The following is a 7,028-nucleotide window of genomic DNA, read 5'->3' as shown; positions in this document are numbered from 1 at the left end:
TTAGAAAATGCAGACATTTATATATGATTTGACATGTTATTTAATAGCAGAATTGATCTATTGACATAAGATGTGAATGTTCTGGTTGATGAATTGTAAATAACTTGATGTTGGCCTCAGAAGCACTTAATATTTACTTTATCTGCTATATAAACAGGATCTTGCTTTTCCTTCTCTGGTAGTAATTATGGAAAATTAGATGTTTATGAACAGTCTATAAAGGTCTTTATTTCAAAGCGACATATCATCGAAACTCCAGGAAGGTTATTCTCCAGAAATAAAATTTCCTGCACTTCTTTAAAACTGAAGCGAAGGAATGAAATGAGGACAGCATACAAGAAATGTACATTTCATTTACCGGGAAATAGCACATCTATTTGCACAGCCCTAGAACGTAAGATCTGGCTCACAGATTTGCTTCTTTAATTGAAGGAAGCAAGGGAGCTCCACTGATGGTTTCCTGAAATGTGATACAAATAATGTGTGCCAGTGAGTAGACACTGAAGCAAGACTCTGAGACCAGGCTTTGCCACTGAAGTTAAGCACAGGAGGAAATTCAATAAAAATGCATTCTGACAAGAAATTACTTTTTATGGTATTTTAAGTTAGGAATAACACTGATAGGAATGCAGAACTAATTAAGTATCATATTTTTTTTCCCTCCGCACCCCAGTAAGAAGAATATAGCTGAATGGATAGATAAAATAAGTACAGACAAGTGTTTCGAGGTAGTACTAGGAGAAAACTTCCTAATAAAACAACTTCTGAAAATAGAAGACAGTGGAATTCAAATTTCCAACCTCAAACAGTCTGGACACAGTAACGGAAAAGCAAATGGTATTAGAACTATACTTTTATCAAAATAGAAAGTTAAGTGCCATGCTACAATTCATGTAATAACTGGACTTGATATCTGTGTCTATCTAAATAGGCAGACTGGCCTTCGATACTTAAAAATTTCCTGGCAGTTCCCACCGTAGCAGAGATGTCGAAAAGCTAGTAGCATAGATGAAGCATTCTGCTCATTTCTAATTTATTTATTTATTTTTTAGGCGAGGCAACTCTTGATTGACCTCACAGATTGCAAGGACCTTGTCAGCTTACAATCTCTTATTTTTTTATTTATTTTTTTACACCTACAGCACCTGGTCTTCCTAGGTGGTCTCCTATCCAAGTACTAACCAGGCCTGACCCTGCTTAGCTTTCAAGATCAGACGGGATCGAGCTTGTTCAGCTAATTTCTATATTAAACCATTATTTTAATTCTTTTAAATGGTCTAACTTTTACCTTTTGTTTTGGAGCCAATGGAAGATGATATAGTCTGGCGATAAGGCAAATAATAGAAGAATCCGTTAAATGTTAGATAATGAATCATCTCACTAGGAGACTACTGTTTGAAGATCAAAATCTCTCATTATACTTTGTAAATATCATCTTTGATCAGTAAATAGTTTATAAATCTGGGTTTTAATTAAAAGGGATAAGAAACTTTTAATTCTGCTTGGGTATGGTATTTAACACAGCTTTGGGCTTCAGAACATAAAATTAAATGAGCCAGAGCTGAGCCATGTAGGAATTGGGACTTCTGTAAGATAGGGAAAGAGCCATTTTCTATCACTTCTTTCTAAATTTGAGGACAAACAACCAAGTCTGAGATCTTAGAAAACTCCCTTTATTCTATTTACCTGATGCTTGTCTTCCAATTCTCAGAGCTCTACAGAAGGAGAGCACATTGTAAATTCTTAGTATTGTTTCTGCATGTTAAAAACTGTGGAGCCATCAGGGCAGGTGTCTCAGAAAGGGCAAGGCTGTAATAAAAAAAAAAAAAAAAAAAAAAAAAAGAAAGAAAGAAAGGAAGAAGAAAGCCAGCACAAAATGAGCTATCAAGTTCCGAGGAGCTCACTCCTTTTACCTTATCTTCACACAGAGGGAGGCCATTAAATTCTGACAAACAAAATGGTTTATAGGCATCTGGTATTTCAGATTCAGGAAATCCCATTTCGAAGCCTTGGAACACATTAAAAAATACAGACAAGAAATCTCCATGGTTCAGCGGTGCTGGCTGTCATCCTAAGGAACGGCAAGTTGATTTTCCCTTCCCTTCTCTGTCAATCTTTCCGTTCTGACTACCTAACAACTTCCATCCAAAGGCATCTAGACCCAAGAGTAAAATGTAACTTTGAACTGTGAGATGTCCTCCTGTTTGCCTTGAAAAGTAAACATCTCTTAGCTCTGCAACAATCCTTATTGTTAGATGACTTCTTTGTATCTGACTTGGAATCATTCGGTCAGAAGGCTGCCAAGTTGATTTTGTCAGCCTCCTTCCATATAAAGACCAAGTCACTGAGAATTTAGAGCATCAGAGAACTCTGTGTCCTCCAGCCACAGGTCTACAACACAGCTTGGTTCTGTTTCTCTGAGAAAGCTCCAAATGTTGAGGAAGTTCAAAATAAAGTCTATAACATAAAGTCTGGGAGAAGGAATTTGGGGGTGGGTTGGGTATCAGTGTATTAGATTCAGGTAATATTCAGTTGGAACAGTTATAGAGCATTTGACTAGGAAGCCCAGGAGGGAAGTGTATCTGCAGATCAAGGGAAGAGTTTGAGATGGAGTTTCATATTTTAGGGTCACTGATAACACAGATGATGAAAGAAAGCCTACACTTGGGTGACATCATTCAAAGGAAATGTATAGAATGACAAAAGAGCTGGGAAAAGAAGCCTAAGAGACTCTGACATTCAGAAGGAATGAGCTGAAGAACAGAATCACTGGAAGAAATCAGAAAGAAAATTATCAAAAATCCAGGAGTATTGGAAAAAAAACAATGAGTCAACAAATTATAAGGCTATAGAATTTCACTAAGAAAATAAGTAACTGAATATCGAATTTGACAGTAAAAGCATCACTGATTTTGAAAGCAATTTTTCTAGAATAACATGAAGAAGAGGGACTCTGGGAATACATTTTCATACTTCATTGAGAAAGTAACCTGGAAATGCAAACTACCTATCTAAATGATAAGATACCCAAATATTAATACTAAGATATAGATAATTGTAAAGCTTTTTCTTAGTAGATTTTAATAGGAAGGAAAGCATTTAGTCTGGATTCCAGATCTGGAAGGTAGAAAAAGTGCATTTTGCTCCTTACGTTCTCCAACTGCAAGCAAGATTTGAAGGGCTTTTCCATCTCAAAACATAGTTGATTGTCTTTTGCTTCTCTTTAGAAAATGTACTAAATAATACCAAAAAAAGAGAGAAGATACTTTAATAAGGTGCTTTATTTTTAGTGTATTCAAGTTTATAGTTAGTGCATAACTGTTTCCATTTTCCCTATATTCTTCTAACTAAATTTTGCTTTGTATTATCACACAGGCTTTTTATGCTCTCTAAATTTACATTTTACAGATGCTTGGATTTATGGTAGCTCTTCCTTTTGACAGGTCACTGTAAGATGTGATATGCCAGCTATTGATTTTATGAGAACACATGTTTATCTGGTTAATTTTCTCCAAAAGATAATGCACAGAGTGGGGTCAAGGTCACCAAATTTTTCTTTGAAGATCGAGCCATTTCTATCTTCAGAGATTAAATAAGAAGAGATGTAAAAACAAAACACTCAAAAATTTGTGAAAATACTCTCCACAGAGCTATGAAAATGTAAAGTAACAATGCATGGGAAGGGGCAGAAGTAGTCAGCTGGGAGAAGAAAGAGAAAATCTGAACCCAGAAGAGAAAATCAGACTCGGGCCTAAATTTTCTTATGTAATTTCACCTGGGCCTCCTGGCTGTAGTATTGCTTTGATCCTTTGAATATTAACTGTATTTACTTGCAGCGTGCTGATAACAGCTCAGGCTTTTATGTTACATGGTCCAGGTTATCACTTTCTACAGGGTAATGACTAAGAGTGTTGACTCGGGAACCACTGGCTGCCTGAGTTCAAATATCTCTAAAACACGTGATTAAGTCCCTGAAACTTTAATTTCCTAGATGCCATATAAAAGAAATATTTTATAGTGATTTGGGAAATTATAGAAAATAATATAAGCAAAGTGCCTAGCATTTAGATAAGATAAACTAACAGGTTATTATTATTATGTATGTCAAATAGATCATTTCCTCTTAAGTATGTGGACATTGCATTTCTTAAGACCACGTGATGAGCCAGATGATGTAGTAGACACTATAGATATGCAGATAAATCTGCACAGCCTTTTTCCTAAGAGCTGTTTGTCTAGTGAGGCAGACACACCACTCACAAGGACGCACTAGAGTGGCAAAGAGCAAAGTTGGAGGTGTGAACATCATATCACAGATCCTCAAAAAGCACATGTGACTCAGCCCAAGACAATCAGGGTAGGCTGAGGATGAGGTTGGCGACCACTGAATAAAATGAGTCTGTGCAGTGAAGGAGGTGTGGTAACGGAAGAGGGCAACCCAGGCTGAGAGGACACAGTGAAAAGATCAAAAGAGATTGCATATAATTAAGCATGCAGCTGGCTTTTGCAAATGTGTAATCTGCCGGCCTGGATGTGCTGCAGATTCATTTTCACTTGTAAGTGGGACTTTTGGTTAACGTATTCGAGAGTTTGGACTTTATTTGATATACGACATGCAGTCATTGGAGTGATTAGCAGGTGGGATGGAGTAGAGTCACTTGGACAGTCTGGTTAGAAAAAAAAAATCCCCTTAAAAACTGAGTGGAGAATTAATGTCAAGGTCCAAGGGGAAGCTGATTAGAGAGCAAGAGTAGAAGTTCCAGTGACTGGAAGATCAGAGGTAGAGAAAGAACACCGTTCGAGAAAAGTGTGCTGGACCTTTTTCTTCATTTGTGCCTGGAACTTTAGGAGGCAGAACTAGCGATCAGTGGTATTTTGGGGGGGTCTAGGAATATAAAGAAGAATAGCATAGGACTCATAGATCTCACATTTAGTGCTACCTTATGTGTTCTTTGTGCTCCCTTTCAGTTAGTAGGTGCTCAATAATTGTTGAAGACGAAAAGGAAATGAGTGGGCAGAAGGATCCTTTTCATCCAGGGGGTTTTGCCAATTCTCTGTGGAGCTCTAAGGTTATGTTGAAAACAGCCACATTTATATGAGCCTCACCACTCTCAGCATAGATACTATTTAGAAGTAAGATACCCTAACTTAATATAGCTATAGAAGGGAGAGATACAGTGGGGTGTGGGGAAAATGCTAATGATAAGAAATTGCTCATGTAGCTAAGGTCTTTGAAATTACAACAGATAAACATGCATTTACCACCAAATTACTTTCTCAGTGTAATCGACATGCTTAGGGCTACAGTACTAATTAACTCTGGGCCTTCCCTGGTATGAAGGCAACTTAGTTTAATTGAATCAATAGTGTGGTATATTAATTATGGTACAGACCTAAATAATTTAGGAAGCACTTATCCTTCTTTCAAAGCCATGTTTATTTTTTGGCCCAAGGTGGCAGGATTAGTTTGCTTCAATTTTAACTAACGCTACTAAAGATTTATCCTCTCTCCTTTTCTTCCCATCTGCCGTCAACAACAGTTTAAATGTGTGGCCCTGCCTGCATGACAAAAATAAGGTTCAATTCCATGACAGCAAAGTGAGCAATAAAAAAATTACACTATTTTTTTTTTTTGCTGTAGGCAACTGATTTAACTTTACAAATTTATCTCGTTTTACTACTTTTGATTTTAAAAGTGCATTTAACCTCTATTCTTAAAATGAATGGATTTGGTCTAGATATCCTTGGAATTAAAGTCATAAAGCAACTATAGTGTGGAATAAACCATGATTATTCAGAAGTCCATTCAAGTAGCCCACGGACATGATTTAGTGTGAAGTCTGTTCACTTCCACAGAAACATTTTCTTTTTTTTTTGCAATAATTCACATTCGCTGTGCTTTGAAATGCATAAATGGAATAATACATTTCAAAGAAATAAAAGCCAACTAGTATAAAACTCTTCCTCAGAGCATCTAATTTATTAATCATTGATAATCAATTGAAAACCTACTAAAATCTAAAACCTGGTAGGTGTAAGGTGGACAGGATACAGTCTAATATCACAAATCATTTTATTCTTAATGGGAGATTAAAATAAATAAAGCTCATGATAATGCATAAAGAAGCAAGAAATTGTTTGATGTAAATGCTGTAAGAATTCAGAATGGGAGAAATTGATTTGGAGTGGGCTAAGATAGATAAGTGTCTTAGCTTATCTCAAGGAAATATAGTGTAGAAACCTGCTGACATGTTTCCGTGATAAAGTTTTGGGATCTGTGATCCTAATGTCCAGTATAGGACCATGAATAGTAAGGGTGTGAAAATAGGTCTCATAATCATTTTAGTCAGCACGAGTCTTATAAAAAGAAGACTGGAAAGTAACCTCAGATCTTGGAACAATCTTGATTTATTGATTGTATTGTATGCATATGTAATGTTGTATGGATGGCGATAAAAGGATATTTGGATAGGTGACTGGGCTCTTTAAAGTAATTGGCTCCTACCCCAGTGGTGATAATTGCATTATTAAAAAAAGGGAGAAATGATTTCTGCATGGAATGAGATTTTGGGATGAAAGTCATAATCTAAATGCCAGTTTTTATTATCATTCTATTAGATCAGCAGAATTTCTGAATATGAGTTAAAGGGAGGATGTTTTGATATCCTTCCTTGTCTTCTTAGGCAGTTAAACCTTACTGGATTGCCTGCCCTATTATCACCTTCTAATAACAGAGGAAGTGAATACCAGACCTCATAAAGGAAGCATGCTGCCTACATCATTTTAGATGAAATGTGTCCTTTCCTAGAGCACTCGGGGCTGCAGCTGCTTCTCTGCTGAACACTAATTCAGCAAGTAAACAGTCTTTACTGATAGACTACCCTGTTTATAATATATCGTTTAATTGCTCAGCAGATAGAAGCCAGTTCTATTCTACACATCTTCAAACTACAATTGTACAAAAAGGGAATTATAATAATACCCAATATAATAGTTATCCAAAGATGATAATGCCATGTAAAAAAAAA

The sequence above is a fragment of the Pteropus vampyrus genome, unplaced genomic scaffold (assembly GCF_000151845.1).
Source record: "Pteropus vampyrus isolate Shadow unplaced genomic scaffold, Pvam_2.0 Scaffold32, whole genome shotgun sequence".
Classification (NCBI taxonomy): Eukaryota; Metazoa; Chordata; class Mammalia; order Chiroptera; family Pteropodidae; genus Pteropus; species Pteropus vampyrus.
Note: the sequence above shows the minus strand (reverse complement) of the source record.